This window comes from Rhinopithecus roxellana, chromosome 6 (genome assembly GCF_007565055.1).
Source record: "Rhinopithecus roxellana isolate Shanxi Qingling chromosome 6, ASM756505v1, whole genome shotgun sequence".
Classification (NCBI taxonomy): Eukaryota; Metazoa; Chordata; class Mammalia; order Primates; family Cercopithecidae; genus Rhinopithecus; species Rhinopithecus roxellana.
Genome location: NC_044554.1, coordinates 139,562,065 through 139,586,925, shown reverse-complemented (window position 1 = coordinate 139,586,925; position 24,861 = coordinate 139,562,065). Strand labels below are relative to the sequence as shown.

General features: G+C 34.4%; 1 long non-coding RNA gene across 1 annotated transcript; it reads right to left on the bottom strand.

Moving 5' to 3' along the window:
• Nucleotides 1–9,888: 9,888 nt before the first annotated feature.
• LOC115898243 lies at nt 9,889–24,185 on the bottom strand. Its single transcript, XR_004057934.1, has 4 exons — nt 24,073–24,185; nt 21,236–21,308; nt 15,527–15,533; nt 9,889–9,898 (listed from the first exon to the last, which is right to left on the bottom strand). It is a non-coding gene; the product is annotated as an uncharacterized LOC115898243 (long non-coding RNA).
• Nucleotides 24,186–24,861: the final 676 nt, after the last annotated feature.

The window sequence follows — 24,861 nt, the reverse complement described above, 5'->3', positions numbered from 1 at the left end:
TACTATATTTGCTTCATTCTTGTCAATCATGAATACTTTCATCTTCCAAATATCACCTCATGCAAAACTGATTAATTTTACCTGTGCTCAGCTAGATGCTCTAAAAACTCTGTCAAAACTTGTTACCTGGACACTCTTACATAGGAGCAGAAAAGCAGCTTAGCAAATTCAAAGTACCACCATGGTTTAAGATTCCAAAGAGCAAATTGCTACCAAAAAAACAAAGGCAACCAAATGGGAGGCACACTGTGGTTCTGGAAGTGACTTTGAGACAATACTGATGGCTTTACTCTTTCCTCAAGCATATGTATTCTGACATTATTGACATTAGCACTTTTGGGTCTATCCAGAGTCTAGGTTCTCTTGCTATGATCTTAGGACACTTGCAAACCCTCCTTTATGTCCAGCGACTCTATCTCAAGTTCAGTTTTTAACTTACACTGTATAATTTCATAATTTTCCTTTCCTATTCCATTTTTTATTATTTGATTAATTTCATTAAGAAAAGTAAGGAATAAGTAGAAACTATTTACAGAAATATAAGTAGAAAATTATATAAAATATAAACATTATAATGGATAGTTCATAATATTCTGCTGTATGTGGATAAGTACTATATTATTTATCTGGTATTTAAAATGCATTAGAGTAATTGAAACATAAATGCAACCTTAAAATAAAAGCAATAAGATTGGGAGTTATGTCTTGTTGGCAAAATTTGTTCATATCCTTAAGGCTCCTATTTGGAAATATATTCGTAGTAAAAACGGGGACATGTCTATGATGTCTGTGTAAGTGTGAAAGGATGCTTGACAGAAAGAGACCTTGGAATATTCCCATTCCTCAAGGCTGAAGGAAAATATATAAATATATATACATGTGTATGTATGTGTGTACACACACACACACACACACGAAGACAGAATTCACCATCAAATAATAGGCAAGATGTGCCCTTGAAAATCATGACAATAAGTTGCTTCTTCCTTGGAGGTGTTCTTCCATCCTTAAAAAGTGAAAACAATATTATATTGGATCTTTTGTCATTGCTTGGATAGAACTTGGGCAAGGTTTAGAAAATGGGCCTAATTTCAGAAACCCCTCTCTCCATGTTCAATGGAGAAAACATTTGATCAGAACTCATCACTTAAAAAGGGTGTGTGTGAAGGGATCCTTGGAAGATTTTCAACATTTGATGACATAGCTCCTTGGATGATTTTCAAGACCTGGAGGGGTCCATAATGAAGAATCATGCTGCTTCCATTAGTGTATTTTTCCTCTACATGTTTGCAGACAAAGCTGAGAATCTGTCCAATTTCTTGTTTGGCTAAGGTAGTCTTTATTTTAATAGAAAGGCTAGTCGACTTGGCACATTTGCAAATGACAAGAGCAAGTGAAAGCTAGTAACATTTAGATAATTCTCATAGCCAATAGGAGATAACTTTGTGTATGTGACAGCTGTAATTTTTCCCACAGTAGTTTACCAAAAGGAGTAATATATTCTGAAAACGATGAAAAAATTTTGTCTTGTTTTACAGTTGTTAATCACCAAATGATTTTATAGCCATATTATGAAAGAAATTTAGTTGGGATATGTGCATTTAAAAGGAGAATTGTACCTTTATGTAGTTCAGGCATCTTAACTAATATGCCACTTTTCTTTTCAATGCTTTTGATATATTTAATTACTAATTAGGTTGATGGGTGAAGTATTAGTTTTGGAAATTCCACCAGCAATAATTGATTTATTCTTAATTTAAAAACTGGAAAGTATTGATGTATCTTAATAACCAGATTTCATTTTCTCTTGAGACAATAAATATAGTATTACAACATGTACCAAATGTATTTAGGTATAACTGTTTTGAGAGTTAGAATGCTATCATTTACTAAAATCTGAGGAATTTGTTTAAACTTTGTTGCTGTAATTATGAAAAGATATATTATTCCTTATTAACAACAATAAGAACAAAAAAAATCCTGCAGAACTAAAAGAAAAAAAAATCACAAATTTAAAAAGTCACCTTTAACGCTATATGATTTGTGGGGACTGACATAAAACTATAATGCTTCTTGATTTTATTCTATGACTCAGAATGTATCTAAGGGTCTTAGTTTGCATTAAAATACATGCTTTAAAAAGTGTTCATTATGTTAATAATTATTAGGAAATGTATATTAATTGATGATCTCTTAAAGTAATTTAATGAAAATATTTATTCATACCCAGTGAAATGTAATATACTAGTAATTGATTTGTAAAGGGAACAAGTATAGAATAGTGCAAATATTAAGCTGATAATATTCAGGCCAAACATTTAAAAACTGTCTTTGTAGTTGATATTACCTTTAAGCTTCCATTATCACCCAAGACCAAAACATTTAGCTTCAGCATCGTGATCAGAATAAAACCAATTACACATGAATGATTTATTATAAAAATGAAAGATTGATTTGGTAGTTGTTATGAATTCATATATTCAAGGCAGACAAGAAACCAACAATATAAAGGCTCAAAATTTCTATTATTTCAGGAGATGTTTCTGTTGTATTCCAGTTAAAGCCAGAACCTCTGCAAATAGCTTATTTAAGACGATAGTTGGTGAACATCTTTGCATCAAGGGATGGGTTCTGTGCAATCAATGTAGTTATGGCTGTCAGTATAAGTCTGTTATGAAAGCTAGTAACATTTAGATAATTCTCATAACCAATGGGAGATAACTTTGTGTATGTAACAGTAGATAACTTTGTGTATGTTCAGTAGGGCAGTTCTAGTGAAACTATTCTCAATTTAAAATGGATTTCTACAGGTTCCAAAAAGTGGAAAAAAATACTTCTAAATAATTGTTAAGTCAGAAAGGAGCTCCCAGGTTCTATTTAACAGAAATTATATGCCTGCTTCCACAGAATGGATTTTCTATTTAGGTAAGTCATTCAGCTGAAAAATGAAGTGGGCCATAACAACATTTTTACTGCTTAAAATTTCATTTCAATGGCTCCCATTCTACTTTTCCCAGTGGAATGTGAATCCTTACACTCAAAAGCCAAAACAGTATGGGGGAGGGGAATCTGTTTTATGGCTTTAGAAGTTATCATTTTAAGTGCTGGCTCTAAGATAGAGTTACAGTGGAATATTCCTTTAGCCAGTGGCACAGACGGGTATTTCTGGATGAGATTCTGCCCCCTTGTAGTGGAACGTGATGTACATTTTGATTCCCTGGCATGCCTACACTAACACCCATCTGTTATGATGGCATTGTTCCTAAAAAAAAACGTGGTTTGCCAGGTTCCAGAAGTCCTAGGTGTCTGGCATATGTATACATTTCTAAAGGTATTTTCCAGAACTAAAAACAACAACAACAACAACACAAACTAAAAACAAACCATGAGAGCTTAGTTAGGGTGCTTTCTTTTAGAGAATAATTTCATTGGTGGGCTATTACAAGCAATTATGTCACTAATGCATACATTTAGGAATAAGCACCCTTTCTTGTGTTCAACATTGGAAAATCTCCATGTGGAAAGAAATTCATTGGGACTTTGAATAATAACTCATCTTACATATAAACAATCCTCATTCATTGTAGCTGCTCTTATTCATGAATACCTATATTGTTTCATTCATGTTTTGATCAGTTCTACTAAGTATTCCATAAGATGGTTTGTTAGAGACTAGAACCTCCAGAAGGACTGCTGTGACCAATTTTGAGATGGAAATTCATACCCCATAAACTTGACAAGATAGGGTTGATTGCCCGAGATTAAAAAGCCCAGAAATGGCTTAAGTTAAAGTCAAACGATGGAAATCCTATAGAGCTCTGGGGCCCACAGGGGGTGATTGGATAATTTGGTTACTGAAGAGAAGACATCCTGTTGCTTAGCTACAGGATTCTGGGTGGCAGCTCTTTTCCCTCTCACATTTCCTGGCGTTTTGTTTTTGTAAATGTAGTTTCTTGCAAATGAGAGTGTCTGCATGCAGATGTCCACATTGCAATTGTTTTGATTTGTAAAATGAAACAGTATTAGAGGAAGAAAAATACTTGGAGAAGTAAAATTTGGAAAAGAACTTCCCCCATGTGCTTCACTGCTTAAATAGATTAAATCAAGTAATATAAAACATTGTAGAAACTTAAAATTGTGATATAATCTTTGCAAGATGCAGTATTTTGACTGCAGCACTGAATTCAGAGTTTCATTCATCTCTCTAAGAATAATAGCACAAACACCTGTTGCATACACGTGATTAAAAACCTCTAATATTCAATCTACTTGTGGAAAGGAAGATTTTTTCAAAAAAAAAATCAATGCCAAAGATTTTATAGACATACTTATGTATGTTATTTATTTATTTCATCTTTGAGTACATTTAAGTTAAATTATCACATTTTACTTTGTATGGTGGTTTCTGTTTTAAATTTCTTAGCACTAAAGTGTGAGGTATAAACTGTAATAATTTCTATAATTATTATGCCACAACCTATAAAAGTCATCATCATCTTATTAAAATAAGTTATCTGTTTATTTTGTAGTATTAAAAGGTTATTGAATTATTTAGATTAAAATAGCAAGGGGTTTTTAATACAGTTCCATGGGAAACATACATGGCTGTATTTAGAAAATCATCGATGAGTTGTGAAAGCTTGTATTTTTATAAGGTTAGTGAGGGAATTCAAAAGAGTCATTATGCTCTTCTTTCAGATTGTCCTTATTTGGGGCAGACTAAATACATAAGGTCTTTGAATTTGTTTTACTACTGTTTATTATGTATAGCACTGGATAAAGAGCCTTAAAACAATGGTGATAGAAACCTGTTAGGCTAAGAAAGCCAATAAAGTTTTGCATGGTAGATTTAAACTATATGTTACCACATAACTTAAACTTTGTAATTGACTTGGTTGGAAAAAAGAGATTTTTAAAAAAAATTTTGAGAATAAAAAAGCCTACAAGTAGAAATTAGTCATCCTATGGGCAAATAAATCTAAGAATGTGAAGCTGAGAAAGGATAAAATAAATTGAGAACCTAGAAGAAAACTCTGAAATTGTCATCGTGGCATTAACAGTGATGTTGTCAGGGTCCTTACCACATGCAACATGCTAGGAAGCCAAAAGACAAAACAAAACGACAACAAATACACACACACACACACAACACACACACACACACACACACAAATCGAGATGTCACAGGAAACTAGGACAATGCTTAAAGAAAGATTTTATAGAGGATATGTGACTTAAATTGAGTTTTGACAGAATGTGATGATTTTTGAGTAGAGAAATGAAGACAGATATTCCAATAAGAAAAATAAGAAAATTTCAGTTAGAAAATAATGATAAAGAACTATTGAATCAATACTCTACTATTAACATTTTCTTTTGAATCACTGAAATATGCATCAATTTCATTAAAGGATAAAGCTGTTGAACATGGTAAAGATAAGTTGCCCATCCAGAGACAAAATTAACCGAGTTCCTTGGACACATTGGATCAAGCAGATATATACAGACAGATACATATACTTGTGATTTATGTTCCATTAAGATCATATATCTTTTTTCAGAAAATTTACAGAAAAGAAAACACTAGAAGAACATACACTAAAACCTATATTTTGTGTTTTATGGAGCCTTTTTCTGTTATCCTTTTGGTCATCTATTTTTTTTAATCCCCAGCAATAAACATGTATATATTGTACAACAGTGTGCCTTTTTTACTTTTTACCTTTAATGTTGTTACATTTATCTAGGTTCCTGGAAAGCAGTGAAACCAGCATTTGTATTTTGCTATAAAGTACTTACTTTTCTACTTAACTTGCTACCTGTGATTAAGAAGTCTAAGTATAGACGTCCAGAAGGCTACTGTACTATATTAAAGTTGGGTCATATTTTCAAATGTGATAAACATTCTTAATGCACTCTTTTTTTTTTTTTTTTTCATTTAACTTGCCTGGGTAAATTTGCATAACTAATGAAGATTATACAGCCCACAACACAGCTCCCTATACCCTAGGTATTTCTACAAATACCTTTAAAGCTGTTTATGTTGAATAATATTTATGAATAATGAATGTTTTTTCTCTCTTCCTTCTTTTCTCTAGCCCACTCTTATACTGCAAGGCACTGTTGAAATAGCCTGCATACTCAATAAATGGCTTCTGTACAACAGCTTAGTAGAAAAATAAAATAAAATAAAATAAACCCGGTGAAGAGATGACAGATGTCTTTCCTAGTTTCTTCCTCCAAACAAGAATATTAGGTACAGGGCTTTTTCCAGGAGATCTCTGTGGAAAACCAATTTTTGTATTTTATCTTGTGAACATACCGTTGAAAAATGTTATAGAAGCAAAAATTGACAATAATTACTGTGATATAAAGTTTAAAATCATTTTCATCAATAGGCTAAAAAATTCAATCTGCTTTTTATGTTTTAAAAAATTTTAAACAAGTAAATTAAAGTCATATGCTCCATGAATGCTAATTCTGTAAGAATTTAGTATAAAGAAAGGTTATTGCTTTCAGTTTCTACTCACAAAAACTTTATTTAAATATCATCCATTACGTGTTATTGTTAAAAAGAATGCTAGAAAGGTCAAGTTTATGATGTTAGATATATAAATGAGAATCTCTTAAGATACTTCTTATAATAAATGCTTAGGGACTGGTATTTAATACATCTATTTAAATACATATTATAGGCTAGAATTAATAAAAACCTAAACACAATAAATGTATGTAGAAAGAAGCATTAAGATTTAAAGGGTGAAGATATAAAGGATGATAATGGGAAAATATTAGCAGTCACTTTTTATTTATTTCCTCATGATATTATTTATTTATTTTTGTTTAGCTTCATTTCATTTCTTTTCTTTTTAACAGTAGGATAGGCATGTTGTAATTTCTGGAAATGTTTTCACTGTTTAAAAATGTCAAATATATTTTTCATTAACACTTTGAATCTTTTAAAGTAAAAATGTATATCATTATTAAAACCTACTTGCCTACATTCTTCTAAAGAGTAAGACATTCTGAGGTGGCTGTGTGTATTTGGGCTAGACCAAGTAGTTTTTGCAGAGAAGGGCATTCTGGTCCTAACTTATTTATACCCTGCTCTTTCACAGCAGCACAAGACAAATGAAGAGATTTTAATCAACACAGAAAAGTTCTTTCCAAATCCAAACAGCTAGTCTGAATAATTTATTCACTTTTTATTTAAACAACCTGCTCTCAGTTTTTTCTCATGTGTTATTTCTATTCTAAAAACTACAATGCCCCATCTCCAGGTTGAGAAACATGAGCCTGAATTCTCTAGCAGAGGGAAGTGTGACATGAAATGAATGTGTTTGTATGTAACAAATGAGAAGCAATTCAATGTTATTCAACTAATGGGTAAAATCAAATATCTATGGAGAGTCCCAGTACAATTCAAGACACACACACAGTAAAAGGACTAGCTGCAGGTTTTGTTAATGTTTCGGCTCAAGGGCGTATATTTTCATGTTTCTTTTTTCAGTAGGTTAGGTGACAATCAGAAAGTAGAAGACTCAGTGATATGGAGATATACCCTTTATTCTGAATTAATTTGAGAGAAAAAAATGACAGCTATTTACATTACAAGGTTATTAGCAACAACCTTGGATAACATGTTGAATACAGCTCCCCAAGCATCTGTTGGTTTTAAGGATCATGATGTGTTGAGTGGAGTAAAAGTCTAGTATTATGATAGACTATCTACTCGAGTGAATCATTTTGCCTCCCTCACTATTATTTCAAGTGGATAATTCATTTTTCACTGTCCATCTGAAAACATAGTGATGTAGAGTGGACAGGGAAAGAAGAGCAATGAAACTGCTTTTCAGTTAAGGTGGGACTTGTTCTACATATCCAATATGGGGCAAAATGCAATGTGATATTTTCTTTTAAAGCTGATAAAATGGCTTAGAGTCAATTGCCCTTCCAAAACATCAGGAAAATTGGAAAATTAAGTGCTTAGACTTTCATGATGATGATTTGGAAGGCTGTCACTCATGTGGATGAAGATATTCTGATGTCCACTTTCCCCCTTGTCCCTAGTGTGCCACGTTTTATAATCTCATAGCTAGAGACTGTATCAGGGTACACAGTCTAAGCAAGGGGTACTGTACAGTGGTGGTGGGAGAGAGCACAGGCACTGAATCACACCATTTTGATTTGAATCCAGGATCTGTCACTTACTAGCTGTGGGATCTTCAGCAAGTTAAGTTACTGTCTATAAGCCTCAATTACATCTTCAAAACAGTGGGACAGTAACAGTGCCCAACAAATAGAATCAAATGAAATGATAATTATGAAGTGCTTGACCACGTACCTGGCATAGCATAAGCACATAATAAATCTTATTTTACCAAGCTATTTTTCTGGAGAAATGCGATTTCAACTCTCATAAAGGCTTTGTTACAGAACTTTATAAATATCTTTCCCCCAGTTTAAGATTTAAACTTAAGGCTGATCTAAACATACACACACAGATACACAGACACACACATGTTGTTTCTCTGTGTCTGCCTCTGTAGTGCTCTCTTTCTCTTTCCTGTATACATACATGTACACATACACACATATACATATATAAGTGAATATAGTGTGTATTCTACATACATACACATATTTTTGACTCTCAGATAAATGTCTATGACTTCACAAAATTTGGATTTATGAGATAGTTAAAAGGAACCACAGGACAACATTAGAGTAAGGAGAGAAAAGAAAGACATTAGTGTGAAATCAGTGTCACAAATCAAAACATTGGAGTGCAGTCAAGAAAGTTGTGTATGAAACTTGTTATTCTGTCTTCTCCCTGGAAAGCTTTACTTTTTCTGAGAGAACTTAATATCACCTAGGAATTATTATATTTTTCCACAGTCTCCCCGTTAACTAATTCCCTTGTTGCACACATAGAGGTACAACAGTTTAATAAAACAAAGACTGACTTGACATTGCCAGCACGGGGTTGTTTGTGTTCACCTGTGACATTTACAAGTGAAGACATACAGAACCTTCTTTTGTTTCCTGGATAATCGTTCAGGTGTTAAAGAAGAAGTTGATTCAGTTTTAAATGGCATGATTTTCTCAAGCCTTGGGAAAATAATTGATAGATTTTTTTCTTCTTTTCTCATAGTCCAAGTATACTAACTGCAAAGTCATGTCTAACTGTTTAATTTTACAAGACTGAAAATATTGAATTTAAAGCTTACACTTTAGTTTAGGTTTATTCCTGGTGTTCAACACTGTCTAAACTTTCACAGGCAAATCGGAAATGAAACACAATTGAAAGTAAACCATGCTTTTTCTGCCTGAAAGGGGCCTTAACATTTCATTCTATGTTTTCAAATGGAATCTAATGAGAACGTGATTTTATACAGATACCTTGTGTCAATTATTCCCTGTATTCCTTCTAAAGCGATCTGTGCATTCATCTTGAAGCTTCATTAAGGATCAAGCCAAGTAGTCTTTAAAAAGTACAGGGTTTTGGTGATAGACAGATGGTGGCTTTCATGATGTCAGGAAGTGTCAGATATTATCGTTGGCTGCGGGATCGTGGCTACTATCCAAACAGATTGGGAAACAGACAGAAAGAGCAAGAACACCATTTGTTTTATTTAGATACATTGTGAACAGAAGGAAGCAAGACAGAGCATACTTTTACACATCTTTTTTCCACTCCTTGTGAAAACAGTTTAGGATTTGTTATGTTATATTAGCCCTTTCATTATGCAAAAACATGTGAAAGCCAGAGACACTGGTAAAAGAATTTGTCTCATTGTGATTTTCTATGAAGTTTGTTTATTTTTATTCTTTCAGAACATGATTTTTAAAAAAATTTCCTTTCCTTGGCAATGTTGAGTGCTAGAAACAGAAAGAGCTGAGATGATGCCCTTTAGAAGTGCTACACTGTTAAGAGAGAATGAAGTGGGTATTGACTTCATGATCCAGAATGAGGGCTTCTCTGAGAACCTTATCAAAGATTCAGTTCCAAAACTGAGCTTGCTTGTTTGTGATGAAGCTTAGTTATTTCTGTAATGATTTAATTCACATTGGCAGCCAGAGGGCAGTCTCAGCTCCAGACAAACATGCTGGTCCAGTTACACCAGCAAAGCTGAGTATTTACTTGGCAGTAGACCTAGGCATCAGGGCACTGTCCTAATCTTCATTTAAATGAAAGGGAAAATTTGCTAGAATATTCAATAGATAAAATACCTTCAAACTTTGCTTTCTGAGAGTTACTTGTAGTTCCCTCTTACCATAATCTTCTACTTCATCCCATAAGAGGTAACCACATTTTTGACATTTTGATGGATCAAAGATCTGGTGCCACAATCTGCTATACAGTTGTGTCCCCAAACCAGAGTCAATATATTGGAAATTTGGTTCCTAATGCAGCTCCCATATATTTGAATGTGAGGGGCCATACTAAATAAGGAAGGACATGTTCCTCAAAAAAAAAAAAAAAAAAAAAAAAAAAATCCAAAAAAAACAGTAGTATGGTGTTATATAGAATCCAAATATTTAGAATATTTGGAAGAGCATTTTAGATTAGTGGTTTTCATGCAGTGCTTCAGAAAGTTCCAAAGTTTCATGTAGTCCCTTTATGGGCTATGCTAGAGGGTGAGTAAAAAGTCAAGACTCCACTCCAGTATCTCCGCTTCATCTCAACAGCTGTGTCAGTGATATGGCTTTCTAGCCTAGGGACAAACAAGGATTGGAATCTTGGCTTAAGAGATGAGCATTCCTGTAGTAGAGAAGTGTAAAGCATTTGGCTGGGGCTGAGTTGGCATGACTGTATTTTAATTGCTCCCTAAGTTCAAACAGGAGTCAAATTCCAGAAGGAGGTTTGGGATAACTATGTTATAAGGTAGAATAACCTCCCTCTCACCTCCTTCCACATCCCACTGATATTTGAGGCCTGAACATGATCAATATACCCAGAGGTTTTAAAGAGAAAGGAGAGCCTGAAAAACAGTAATCTTAGCCACCTTCCTAGGACCCCCTAAAATTGCACAAGGCTGTACTTCAGTTAATGCTATCTAAAGCACTACAGACACCTCTTTTGTAAATGAGCTACTCCACAGCAGCATACGAAATGTTGTGAATTATTTATTGGGGGAGTCTTGAAATCACAATACACATACTGAATAATAACTAATAGTTTAATCATGTGTTCATTAAAAGGCAAAACAAAACTCTCAAATACTTTCCTTTGGTTCTTGAGACAAGCCCATATATAAAGCGGAGTACATCCTGAGACACCTGGTGGAAAGCTGGTCTCTGGATTGTGGGAGGGACTGAAGTAGATTGAAAAGAAGGGTACCAACATGGCACATGTATACATATGTAACAAACCTGCACGTTATGCACATGCACCTAGAACTTAAAGTATAATTAAAAAAAAAAAAAAAAAGAAAAGAAAAGAAAAGAAGGGTAGCATAGACCCTTCATGCTAAGGGCATCTCTGATTCAAGAGTCAGTCAGTGAATCTCATAGAATTTCTACAAAGTTTTGGTTTATGCAGTAAATTTTATTGCCTTAAATGAAATTAATCCTTGTTCTATCTTGCAAAGAATCTGAAGCATTTGACAGGTTAAAATTATGTTTCTCCAGAGCATGAATTTAATATCAGCCCTGGTTAGAAGTCATCAACTGTTGCAAGAACTCTTGTAAAGAGAAATGTAATGTTAGAATATATGCTGAAACCATTAATTTATATCATGGAATGAAAATATCTGGGAGTCATCTTAAATCTCACGTGGACTTTCAGACGTAGTACACATTGAATCTATATTTTGGTGGGCTATCAGAAGAGAAAACATTTGCTACATAATGTATTGCTCAAATGTTATGTTATTACTAGGTTTCAAACAGCTAAATGGAGAATTATGTGTAAATTGAGATGTCATTGCATTAACAGTTCAACTTCTTATTTAAAAACAAGGTTGGGGCTTTGTTTCTGTGCACTTTTCTATGAAGTTTATTTTCATTTTTACAGAATGTAATTTGTTTAAAAATATCCTCTCACTGAAAACTATTGAAAGCTTCAAACAGAGAACTAATTTTAAGCTCTGCAAAATATTATTTCCTTCTAATTTTAGGAACAGGGAAAAAAACCCTCCTTACTTTACAAAAGTGGACAAAAATTACTTGCCTAAGCTGCTTGGTGTTAATCTCATGGTTTCTAGAGCTGAAACCTCTGACCAAGTATTCATTTTTCAAAATCACATAGATAATTCTGTATGTCACCATCCAACCCTCAATAAATTTATACACATTCACTTCTTTAAAACAACATTTTGAAATGCGTGGTCTGTTGTCATAACCCACCTCTACATATATATACGTATATATATGTATATATATATCTATGTACTTATTTCATTTTTGTAACACCAACTTCGTCTTGAAGTACTTATAACTTCAACCATAAAATTTATGCCATTTTAGAAACAGAGGTAGAATTATAGATGCTGACACTCATTTTTGGATCTCCCCAGTTTCTGAAAGAAAGAGTTGAACTGAACCACAGCATATTGAGAAGGAAGAAAACCTTGAAATTCATTCTTAATGTAATATGCAGAGAAGACATATTAACTCTTAGAGCAAAAAGAAAATTCATCTACATCCTTATCATTCAAAACAGCCTAAATTGACATTTTAACACATTTCCTTATGGTCTATTTCTGGTTTTGGCAGAAGCGTGTGTCTGTTTTTTTTTAAAAATAGTTATACTCTTATATACAATTTAAAATACTATTTTTATATTGGACTTTTAACAGTATTCTTGAGTAATGAGGTTTGTACTAATTTTTATGCTTTTCATTGTTATTTCTTCAGTATTCCCCCTAATTTTATATTTATCTTATAGTCAGAAGAAAGTGTTTAAAAATAATGAAAATAAGAAAGTCAATATGGCTGCAGTTTTCTAAGTAGATTTGTTAGAAAAGGAAGGAAACATAAAGCTATTTGGGATACTGACTCTTGGTAGGAACTTGGGAAGAAAGAACATCTTCAGATTGTAACCTCCCGCTGATAAAGGGTTCAAGTGATGTCAGTAGGATCTAGCCTCCTTGGTTATGTTTTGTCTTGACTTTCTTCTCAGACTTGATGGAGGAAAGTTGTATGCTTCAGGCTCACAGAACTGCAACACCAGTTCAGAAGAATCTATTTCCCCAGTAACTCAGAATTCTGTAATTGAATTGTGTTGACACTGATGGACTTGACTTGAGTCCTGTGCCCACTCTTAAGCCAGGAGGGAATGAGCTTGTAGATATGTTTTGTAGACAGGAGAGAATGAGCTGACTGGTTTTGCCTATTTCACATATTCAAATCCAGTAGGTTTTCATGTATTCAACTTCATATTTCATGTATTCAACTTCAATACGTTTTGCCTATTTCATGTATTCAACTCCTAGACCCTAGGGGTGAAGTTTGAAAAGCATGATTGAGAATGGAATGAAGAGTTTACTCATATCAAAGTTCACCTAGTAATACCATAAGAAGAAAAAATGAATTCTGGGAATAAAAACCAACAAATTCCACGAGAACTTTTATGACAACACACTCTCCTTAATGTCTTCCTATCTCATCTACATACCCTCACGTACTTCCTATCTTTTCCCATGACTTCAGTGGTTTTAAATACATAGCTATGTGTTCAGTGCACTCCCTCTCTTTTTGTCTCTGTTTATCTGACTATATCCCTTAGGCAGCTTGATCCACTTTGAATGCCTCAATCAGAATATATATGTATCAAATATTTATTTCTATCCCAGCATTCTCTCCTCAGGAGGAGCCCTGTCTACGTATCTAACAGACATCTCTATTTGGATGTCCTGCCCTAAAACTTCACAAGTTTCATAGTGAAAATCTTATCTACCTTTATGAATCTGTGTTTTTCCTGTTCACCTTCTCTTAGGGAGTGGCACCTTCTTCTCCATTCTTCCAAGACCATTATATTTTAAGTCCTACTGCCTTGTTATCCTTTGAAATTGTCAATGTCTCTCCATCTCCCTTGCCACTATTCTATTTTGCCCATGCTGCAGTACTGGTTTTCCAGCAAACTTAGCTGAGGCTGGTCCATCTTTCCCTCCTGCCAAAATTAACTTACTCGTCAGGTCAGTTCCATTTGAAACCCACAAATGATTTTCCATTGCTCTCAGAAGAAGACCTATTTATATTGTTTATAAGAGACTCTAGTCTCTCCTTATGTCTCTAGCCTCATCTCTCTTCATGCAGGTCCTGAATTAATGGGCCACATAGGACAACTTGCAGTGGCTTGAGTGTGTTGCTTTTTTCTTTAATTACCTCCAAGCATTTGCATGTATGATCACTTCTTCCTGGGAGACCAGCATATTAGCCTGATATATTTTCTGTTCTGAGGTCATTTCCTATGGATACGCTTTTCCAGTCACCTTTCACACCTATTCTAAATGCAAGGTTATATGCTCCCTGTCACCTACCCTGCCCCATTGTGGGAGAGTTTTTGTTTTTTTTCCTTTTTTTGAGATGGAGTCTCGCTCTGTCGCCCAGGCTGGAGTGCAGTGGTGCAATCTCAGCTCACTGCAAGCTCCGCCACCCAGGTTCATGCCATTCTCCTGCCTCAGTCTCCCGAGTAGCTGGGACTACAGGCATCCTCCACCATGCCCGGCTAATTTTGTGTGTGTGTGTGTTTAGTGGAGACGGGGTTTCACCTTGTTAGCCAGGATGGTCTCGATCTCCTGACCTCGTGATTCGCCCACCTTGACCTCCCAAAGTGCTGGGATTACAGGCATGAGCCACCGCGCCCAGCCTGTGGAAGAGTTTTGAAACCCTTTTGTAATTTCTTCCTTACTTGGCTATTTTCTCCAGTGGATTAAAATTCCCTGAAGATAGTGACTGTGCCTTAGTCAAAGTTATATTTTCAGCATTTAGATGGTGCCTTGTGCTTACTTGTCTCCCAAAATAATGTTTATTGAGTGGATAAGGCAGTTGTTACCCCATGTTACAAACAACAACCCTAGTCACAGAGAAGTTGTGGGTTTTAAAATTCAGACAATCAGTGTTTTAATGTGAGTGTGGCTACAGACAACTATTTTAGCTTTATAGTCAGCCTGTTAAATTTCTCTCTGCAAATTTTTGGGGCAAAGTCAATCAGAGTGGTCCTGCCGAAGAGGATTGTATTCTTTATCTTCAGGAGTTTATTGGCATCAAAATGAGGCATTTTTTTTTTAAAGTATGTATGTAACATCAGTTCGATAATGACAGATTGATTAGGTTTCATCTCTGAAGGGAGTTGATAGACTAACATGAGGGCAGGAATCATTACCTTTAGCTTGTCATTAATCCTTATGAAATATCTTTTCCTATAGTAGTAATTGCTCTTATAAATTGAAAATGGAAATATATTTATGAAAGGCTGAAGATTTCTGTTTTCTGCTATTTCAGGTATATGTGCAAGGTATTTCTAGAGACTTAATGTTCTGTACTTAGGCTTATCAGATTGCTTAATACAGGTTTCCACACTCAGTCTGTGTAGTGGATAAGATTTCCTCCTTCATCATTTCTAACCCCGTGATCAAAGCAACAATCAAAACCCACTTCGTGTAAATGTTTTTCTGAAGAACATTTGTACATTTTGCAACAGCCATTCTGCCTCATTACAACATAACTTGGTTGAAATTTCTGGTTATCTGTGTATGTATTGTGAAGTTTTCTTATAAGAGGATTTTTATTCTTATGGACACAAAGACATGTAACGAGAGGAAAAAATATATTCTAAATTAAGCATCTACTTAATAGTTTGAGGGGTATTTCATTTACTGATTTTAACACCATCATTTTTATTTGATATAAAGGTGAGTGGTGATTAATTTTTATGAGCAAATATAATGAAATTAATTGATACATGTTTAAGAGACTATCCATAATTGCTGGCTTAAATGATTAGGGTTTCTACAGATGTGTTATCAGAATTTCTTTCATGTGTAATGGCAAATAACTGAAGGCTACATATTTTAACTATTATTTGTGACCAACTAGACTCTCCTATCTAACCCTACCTGTGGTCACACTTGACCACAAGTAAGGTTACACTTGACACAGCTGGTGACACAGCTGGTCACCTAATAAGCTGTGCAAGAGAAAACTTGATGGGTGGGTGAATGATAAGATACTTAATTTGGTCACATTTGCACTAAGTTCTAAGCAACTGAACAAACATTCTTAGATTATAGAACTTGAGTTATGTGAATCTCTGTGGACAGTGACAACACTTTCTTTGGAAATCTTTCTTTGTGAGTGGCCTCCATGTTACAGAAAGCACATTCCCTATAGGCGCCTTTCTTTTCCTTTGTACTCAAGTAGAAGAGGGAATAGAGTTGATGGGCCTGTCACAAAGACTAATATTAATGTCACATAGGATAGGAAAATAAACCAAGTTACTCCATCTCTGTCTCACATTTGGTATACTACTATACTTGAAAGAAATATAGAGGTTCCTAGATGTCCTGCTTTGAGAACTATTAACATAAGTTTGAATTTCAGTTATACAGGTATGCTGTTCCCCACAGCCATTAAGCCAACTCACTTGACTTATGAGTCAGCTAAACTATTGCTCCTTTCCATCAAGCTGGCAATGCTAACATGTGACTCAGTCAGCCATTATTAATTTTTTACCAAAAAATTACCTATGTGCAAGTCATTTTCTTTTATGTTTTGTTTTCAATTAATTTCCAATTGGTGTACTGAATGTGTTGAGTGATTTTTAGATTATAATGTAGGGGTGATTACTTTGGATTCTTAAAATCTCAAAAGAACTTCTGAAAGTCATATGTATTTTTAGAAAATATCGGTGATGGTGATAAGAAGAACACTTGAAACAGTATTAAGTATGAAGTCAGACGACTTGGGTTTGAATCGTGACTCTCCCAGAGTTTAGCTACTTGTTTTCATACAAATTACTTAATCATTCTAGGATTTAGTTCTCAGAAATAATAGAAACAGCTTTAGAGGAGAACCATGAGTATGAAGTTTATGTGAAAATCCTTATTAAAATGTCTTGCTCCTGGTAGATGGGCAACAAAAACATATTTTTGAGTTAATTATTACATTAATAACTAAATTAAAGAAAATAGGCATTATTTTAAAAGACCAATGCAAAAAAAAACAATGCACTGAGGATTAAACTGCAGTTGAAGTTAGTGTAAATGAACCTGAAATAATGGAGTTACACAGAGTTCAATTTTAAATTAAGATCAAACTACTCTGAATTCCAGAGGTTTTATTAAACTTTTCCACTGATGTTAGTCTTAATAAGTAGATTTTTGCACCATATTGAGGAACAGAATTTAAATTTTCAACACATTTAATAAGTTGGAAAAATAAAACGTCAGATATTACAAACTGAATTTTTTAATAATAAGCTTATTTGTACAGCAGGTACTGTAGAGAGAAAACCTAAGTATTAATAATGATAAGACAACATAAGACCCCTTGGTTATGGTATTCTTTCTGTAAGTTACTAATATTATTATAAGGGCTTTTTATGTGGGCTATTGCAGAGGGATATGAAGCAACAAAAGCACTTATGAGAATCTGTCATTATAAATTACCAGTTCACAAAATCTTTTATACACTTTTTGCTTTTCTAAATACCGAGAACCCACTATGTGTCACACACTGTTCTCAGTTCTGAGAATATGAAAGCAAAGGCAAAAACTGTTTGTCGACCAACCAAAACTATAATCCAGGGAAAAAGAGAGCTATTAAAAATATTTTACAAATATAGTAAGTTTTATGAAAAGAAAACAGTACTAATAGTGCAAGTAAGAGACCAAAGACTTGAGATAAAGTTCCATGTAGTCTGACACCTAAAGACCTCAAGAGAGAGTAGGTATCAGCAAGTGTGAATCATGTGTGTACATATATATATGCACGTGTGTATGTGTGTGTGTGTTAGAGAGAGACAGACGAGGGTTCTATGAGAGAGTAAAGTATATTTTCAGAGGCATGGAGATGAGAGCATATGTCTATGGTCTGGAGTGGAGAGCTGGAGATCAGGTTAAAAAGTAATCAGAAACAGGCCGGACACAGTGGATCAGGCCTATAATCCCAGCAATTTGGGAGGCCAAGGTGAGCGGATCACCTAAGGTCGGGAGTCAAGACCAGCCTGACCAACATGGAGAACTCCACCTCTACTAAAAATACAAAAAACTAGCCGGGTGTGGTGGTACATGCCTGCAATCTCAGCTACTCAGGAGGCTGAGGTAGGAGAATCGCTTGAACCCAGGGAGTAGAGGTTGTAGTGAGCCGAGATGGCGCCATTGCACTCCAGCCTGGGTGACAGAGCGGGACTCCGTTTCAAAAAAAAAAGAAAGAAAAGGAAAGAAAAAAGGAAATCAGAAGCAGATATTAGTGGGAACTTTAAGCCTTCAAAAGCATTAAACATATGTGTAAGGAGATGCTACTCATGCATTTTAAGTAGGACATAATATTGTCATTTTTTTGTTGTTGTTATTGCTGTTAAATTCAGTCTTGATCCTTCACGGTTTGTTAAAGAAACATCTGTAAAGACCACACAAATAACAAACAGAAAGCAGCACCTAGAGAAGATTAAAAAAAAAAAAAAAAAAAAAAAAAAAAAAAGAGCATTGCCTATCATTTAATAAGTTAAAAATATTTTTTAAAGAAAATATATAATGTGGGGAAGAGGCCACCATGCTCTGGGATGGTGGTTTCAAACTATCTGTGGTGGAGGACTAGTTTTCTTTTTCTTCTCTCTGTTGTTTCCAGTCTCTCACAGACTGACACTTTTATGAAATACAATGAAGATGAATTACTTAGAAAATAAACTTTAAAAGAACAGATACACAAAATACGAATCTCATTTTTTTATAATTAGGTTCAACAAATACAAAATTGCATTTTCATAAATGCAATCAGAAAAAAAAAAAAAAACAAAAAAACAACGGAAAAGAGACAAGAGTCTCAAAACCTGTACATGTTGCTCATTGAAGGTATGTGTGGAGGTGATTAAAATTTCTGTGCTTACCTCATTGCAGACCAATAAAAAATGGGACATGGATCACACTTTTAGAGATTTTTGCTTTAGGAATTACTTTACATATCACTAATGATATTAACTTTGTTTCCAAATTTGTTAAGGGTAAGAAAGCAGGAAAATTAGTATTAACAACTGGGATTTGGATACTATGTAGAAAGATGTGAAACTAAGAATAAAAAAACGGAAAAGAAAATTCTAAGATTTTTGCCTATATAGCTCTCTTATTATCAAAGAATATTAAATTTATTTTTAAAATAAAAATGGCTTTGATGCCATTTTTCCTGTCATGCAACCCTCCCAGGCTAAGGGGCATTAATTACATTGACAAATTTGTATTGGCAGCAAAAAACCAATGGGTTTGACTTTTATCATTTGCTAGAAAATTACATTATAGTAGCCATTTTGTATAGTCTAATATTTCTCAGTTTACAGCAACATTCTGCATCCTGAGAAACTTCACTTGGAAAAAGAGTGATTTAAATATTTAAGTAATATTTGTTTTTAATATTTTGAATAATAGGAAGCAGGAAAGAGATTTTCAAATGAGCAGATAACTAGATATATGGATGGCAAATATAGTTAAAAATTAATTAAATTTATATATAAATAATATTGAAATGAAAACATTAAATTCACATCATCAGTAAAATGCATTAATTCAAAACTATTCTATTTTTCCTTATTCATTACATTATCTGTTAATTCAGCTCATCTTTATCGAGAATCTAATATAAGCCTACAATTGTGTTGGGAGCTGTGATTATTAAATATATGAACCCCTACGTGAAAAGTGCTCATAATATAAGGAAGGGTGGAAAAAAACATATAAGTGATTGCAATCTGATGGAATAACCATGAAGAAGCAGTGTCTGTAATAGAAGTTCAGTTTTAGGAAAGGTTCTTGAACACTTCCATACGCTTTTCTAAAGACTAGGCAGATGTTATCATGGGAAGTCTGAGGCTCTTATAAAATGATCAACATATGTATTTTAGGGCTCTCACACAATTTCCCAAGTTCATATCATTTTCGCCAGCCAGCATTCTTAGACTGGGCCCATACAAATTTTCACTTTACTTTTTTTCCTACTGGGACATTAGAATTCAGTAATAACCAACTAGTTATAATCAACTAGTAATAAATATAATGATAATGTTCCTAAAAATAACTGTGATTTATTGATTGTCTATTATGGACCAATCACTTGACAATTTTTATTTAATCCATTCAAAACAGAGATATTATATCCATTTTAGAGATGAGGAAAGTAAGGTAATCGGCCTAAGATTATACAGCAGTTCTGTGGCAAGGTGAGAAGTCAAACCTAGACAATTTTGCTGCAGCATTCTCCAGCGTAAGTCCCTCACTGAGTTTTCTATAGAATTCCTCCTCCCTGAGGCCCAAATCCTTTGTATTGGTGACTAAGTACATTCCAATCCTTTGCCACAATAGAACAATATAAATTTATGACTCTTTCTTTTTTCTTAGTGTGGTCTGGTTTCTCCACAAAGACTCAGTCTACTACATTATGTTGTACAACAGATGAGCTAGGCTTCTCTAGATCTGAGAGATTATTTTTGAAAATTGTAATTCATTCAAACCTATTTTTGAAAGAAGGTAAAACCTGACTCTTGAATATATCCATTTTACCTATTTTTGTAATCATTAAGAGAACATAACAAATAAAACTCATGTTTTCTCATTGTTCTTCCACAAAACATTGAAGAAAAATGCTTAAAAAACATTAGTTAATCCCTAGTTTGCCTAATATATTTGTATGAACACTTGTATTCTCAATGTTATGTTTGGCAAGCATTGGGCATTTTAAATTAATGAATTTCCCAACCACTTAGGGAGAAGATTTAAAACAAAGTTTACTCTCAAGATGTAACTTGAGACTGAGTTATACCACTGTTTTATTATTCCTAATGGCACTGAGTCAATCCACAGATATTTCATCCTGCAATTTTCTACTGTTATGAAAATGCATAATATTAATCATTGTAATACTTTACAAACTGACCATAAACCAATGTTTATAGTCAGTTAATCATTGTATTACTTTGCTTTAGGTAATTTAGTACATTACCATAATGTAGCATTCTACTTAATACAAATTTTAAAGTGAACACAATAAAGTTGTATAGCATCAATATATTATGCATTCTAACCTGAAATTTTGAAATACAACCAAAGTTTGGACAGAGTTCAGATGTTCTACGACTTTGGTTTCCTCTAGCTTTGCTGAGAAAACAGTAAAGACTTAATGAAGGTCATCAGTAAACTATTATTCTACTTCTAACTATGCATCATTTCTCAACCTGCATTAGGCCACAATTTAGGAATCTACAACTACTTATTTTTAAAATACTAATAACTCTAATTAAGGGAAGCCTACTTAAAGTTTTAAAAAATCAGTAAGTTTGGGAGTAGGTGACAATAATGTCAATAAAGTGAGATAGTGCTTCTCTTTTAAATGACTTCAAGGAATTTTTTATAAGCACTCTTAAAATTAACACAGTCATTTCAAGATAGTGAAATTGGACATCATCTTTGTTTTGAGAACTAACATTTACTGAGTGGCTACTATGTCTCAGTAACAGTGCTAAGAACTCTTTTTTTCATTATTACCTTTAATCCTCATTATAGGCCTGAGATAAATATTGCATTTTGGGGACATAAAACTTCGAAATCTTTTATTAACGCCAAGTTGTGGTATTAGTTGGGATTTTTAGAAGTGAGTAAAGAAACCTGTGTAAATGTAGATCTTTTCTCCACTGTTCATATGATATAAAGAATATGAATCTTATGGACATATGAATGCCTCTGAACTGTGAAAGTCTCAGCATAGGTATTGCATGGTGTTCACACAGATGGTAGTAGATGGTAGATTCAAGGGATGGACAAAGTATTCATATGAATCAGAGAGAGAATGGCTGCATCTATGAAGCTGTCTGGTCACCTCCAATGTTGATGAAAATCAGACAAGTAGTTTCTAGACATCAGATGAAGAAACAGACTCACTTCAATGACATTTGCAAAATAAATTGTTGGTGTGTATAAGAAAAAGTATGAGGGGATTCTTCCCTGGTCACTGCAGTTTTTATGGTTTACTTGCATTTAAAAAATATTTTCGCTGTTTTCAAGTGATTAAGTTCTCTCAAGATCATTATTGCTGAAGAGAGACACTTAGAATTTTAATCATTGTTCTATCAGGTGAACAATCTTTTAACTTTTTTTTTTTTTTTTTTTTGAGACAGAGTCTCACTCTATCACCCAGGCTGGAGGGCAGTGGCACAATCTCGGTTCACTGCAACCTCTGCATCCCAGGTTGAAGCAATTCTCATGCCTCAGCCTCCCGAGTAGCTGGGACTATAGGCACTTGCCATCATGGCAGCTACTTTTTTTTTTTTTTTTTTTTTTTTTGAGATGGAGTCTTGCTCTGTCACCCAGGCTGGAATGCAGTGGCACAATCTTGGCTTACTGCAACCTCTGCTCCTGGGTTCAAGAAATTCTCCTGCCTCAGCCTCCTGAGTAGCTGGGATTACAGGTGTGTGCCACCACACCGAGCACATTTTTGTATTTTTAGTAGAGACAGGGTTTCACCATATTGTAGGCTGGTCTTGAACTCCTGACCTTATGATCCACCTGCCTCGGCCTCCCAAAGTATTGGGATTACAGGTGTGAGCCACTATGCCTGGCCTACTTTTTGTATTTTTAGTAGAGCCTGGTTTTCATCATGGTGGCCAAGCTGGCCTCAAACTCCTGACCTCAAGTAATCCACAGGCCTCGACCTCCCAAAGTGCTGGGATTACAGGCATGAGGAGCCACCATGGCTGGCCTCTTTTAACATTTTTTAAAGCAGAATCTGTGCTCTGTATCTTTTTAAAAAATTTTCTTCATCAGTCTCTATCAGAATGTGTTGAACACTGGAGAAGTGGAACATATTAATTTAATTAATTGATTGAAAAAAGGTGTTTTCTTTGGTGTGTTTTCATTTTCTGTCATAAAATAAAAGTTTCTGTAATGAATGTACTTGTTCTTAGAGAAAATTAACGGAACAGGTAGAAATTGCTTGAGCACTAAGAAAAGAAACATAGTGAGGAAGCTCATCCAGTGCTTCTAAAACTTGCTGCACACTAGAATCACCAGGAAGTCTTTAGGAAATGTTAAAGCCAAGACCATAATGCAGACAATGGAATGATAATCTAGCCAGTGGGCGGGTAGTGAGTCAAAGGTGTCAGTATTTGTTGAAGTTCCCCCATGATTGCAACAAGCAGGCAAGTTAGGAACCCACTGAACTATTTTATCATATGTAGTGGGCATCACTTTCAAACTTGGCTTTCTTCTGTTTGAAATAAATCCTTCTTAGATTAAATATTTTTATGTAATAGTCTTGTCCAAATATATACATAACAATGACTGAGTAGAGATTATATAATACACTGTGTATCTTATGAATGAATGTTATAGGTCTAGGTTCTGAGACTTAAATTTCTCTCACTATACTTTAGGGAAAAGAAGACAAAAATAGAGAATTTGCAGAAACATATCTTATTTCAAATGATAAGATTTACCAGAAAAAATACTGAGTTCAAAATAGAATATTTAATGTGTTTTCAATAGTGGCAATACTCTGTTAGACTTCAGCACTAATGTTTTCCAACTGTTAGTTTTGATTGTATTTTCAAAAGAAGCTGATTGAGAATACCCAGAAAAAGCAAAATTGGTAAACACGGAATCAAACTATTTGTTCTCTTTGCTGTATGTTTCATTCCAGTGTTTTGGTTAACAAAAGTATATACTGAGTTAATACAATAATACAAATATTAATAATATAATAATACAAATAATAATAGTGATAATCACCAATACACTGGCCATTTATTGAGCATCTATTTTAGGTTCTTTTTATAGATTATTGCCAGTCTTGAAATTGACTGTATCAGTCCATTTTCATGCTACTGATAAAGGCATACCGGAGACCGGGAAGAAAAATGGACCCCACAGTTCCATGTGACTGGGGAGGCCTCACAATCATAGCAGAAGACAAGGAGGAGCAAGTCACATCTTAAATGGATGGCAGCAGGGAAAAAAAGGACTTGTGCAGGGAAACTACCCCTTATAAAACCATCAGATCTCATGAGACTTATTCACTATCATGAGAACAGCGTGGGAAAGACCTGCCCCCATTACTTAATTACCTCCTACCTGGTTCCTCCCACAAAACGTGAAAGATGAGATTTGGGTGTGGACACAGTCAAGTCATATCATTGACCTTGATATTCACCCTTTGTATTGAAAAGAAAATGGACATCCAGAGCCACTGACTTACACAGCATGTAAGTGGCAAAGCTGGGACACCAACCTAGAGGGCGTCAGCTCAAAAGCATATGATTTTTGGCTTAAAGAATCCTGTGTCTCTAGTCACAATAGCTAAATTTGTTCTGATTTCTTCCACATTTACACTTTCCTTATACTATGTGTGCCACTTTATTTTCTCAGTAGACTAGGAAGATGGAGTTCTAGGAGGCATTACTTCTGGCCCAAATGAGATCATATAAAAATCAAGAAAATCAGGAAGAGGGCTATGTGTGTGTATGTGTGTGTGTGTGTGTGTGTGTGAGAGAGAGAGAGAGAGAGAAAGATTCGTTAAGTGTGCAAATTTTGAGTCCAGTTTTACACATAGAAGGGTGAGATACAAACAAACATTGCATGCCAGTGGGGATTAAAACTGTAGAGCTTTTGGAAATTGGCTCATCCCTGTGTTTGCCAAAACCAGTCTGGTGCTTTGTGT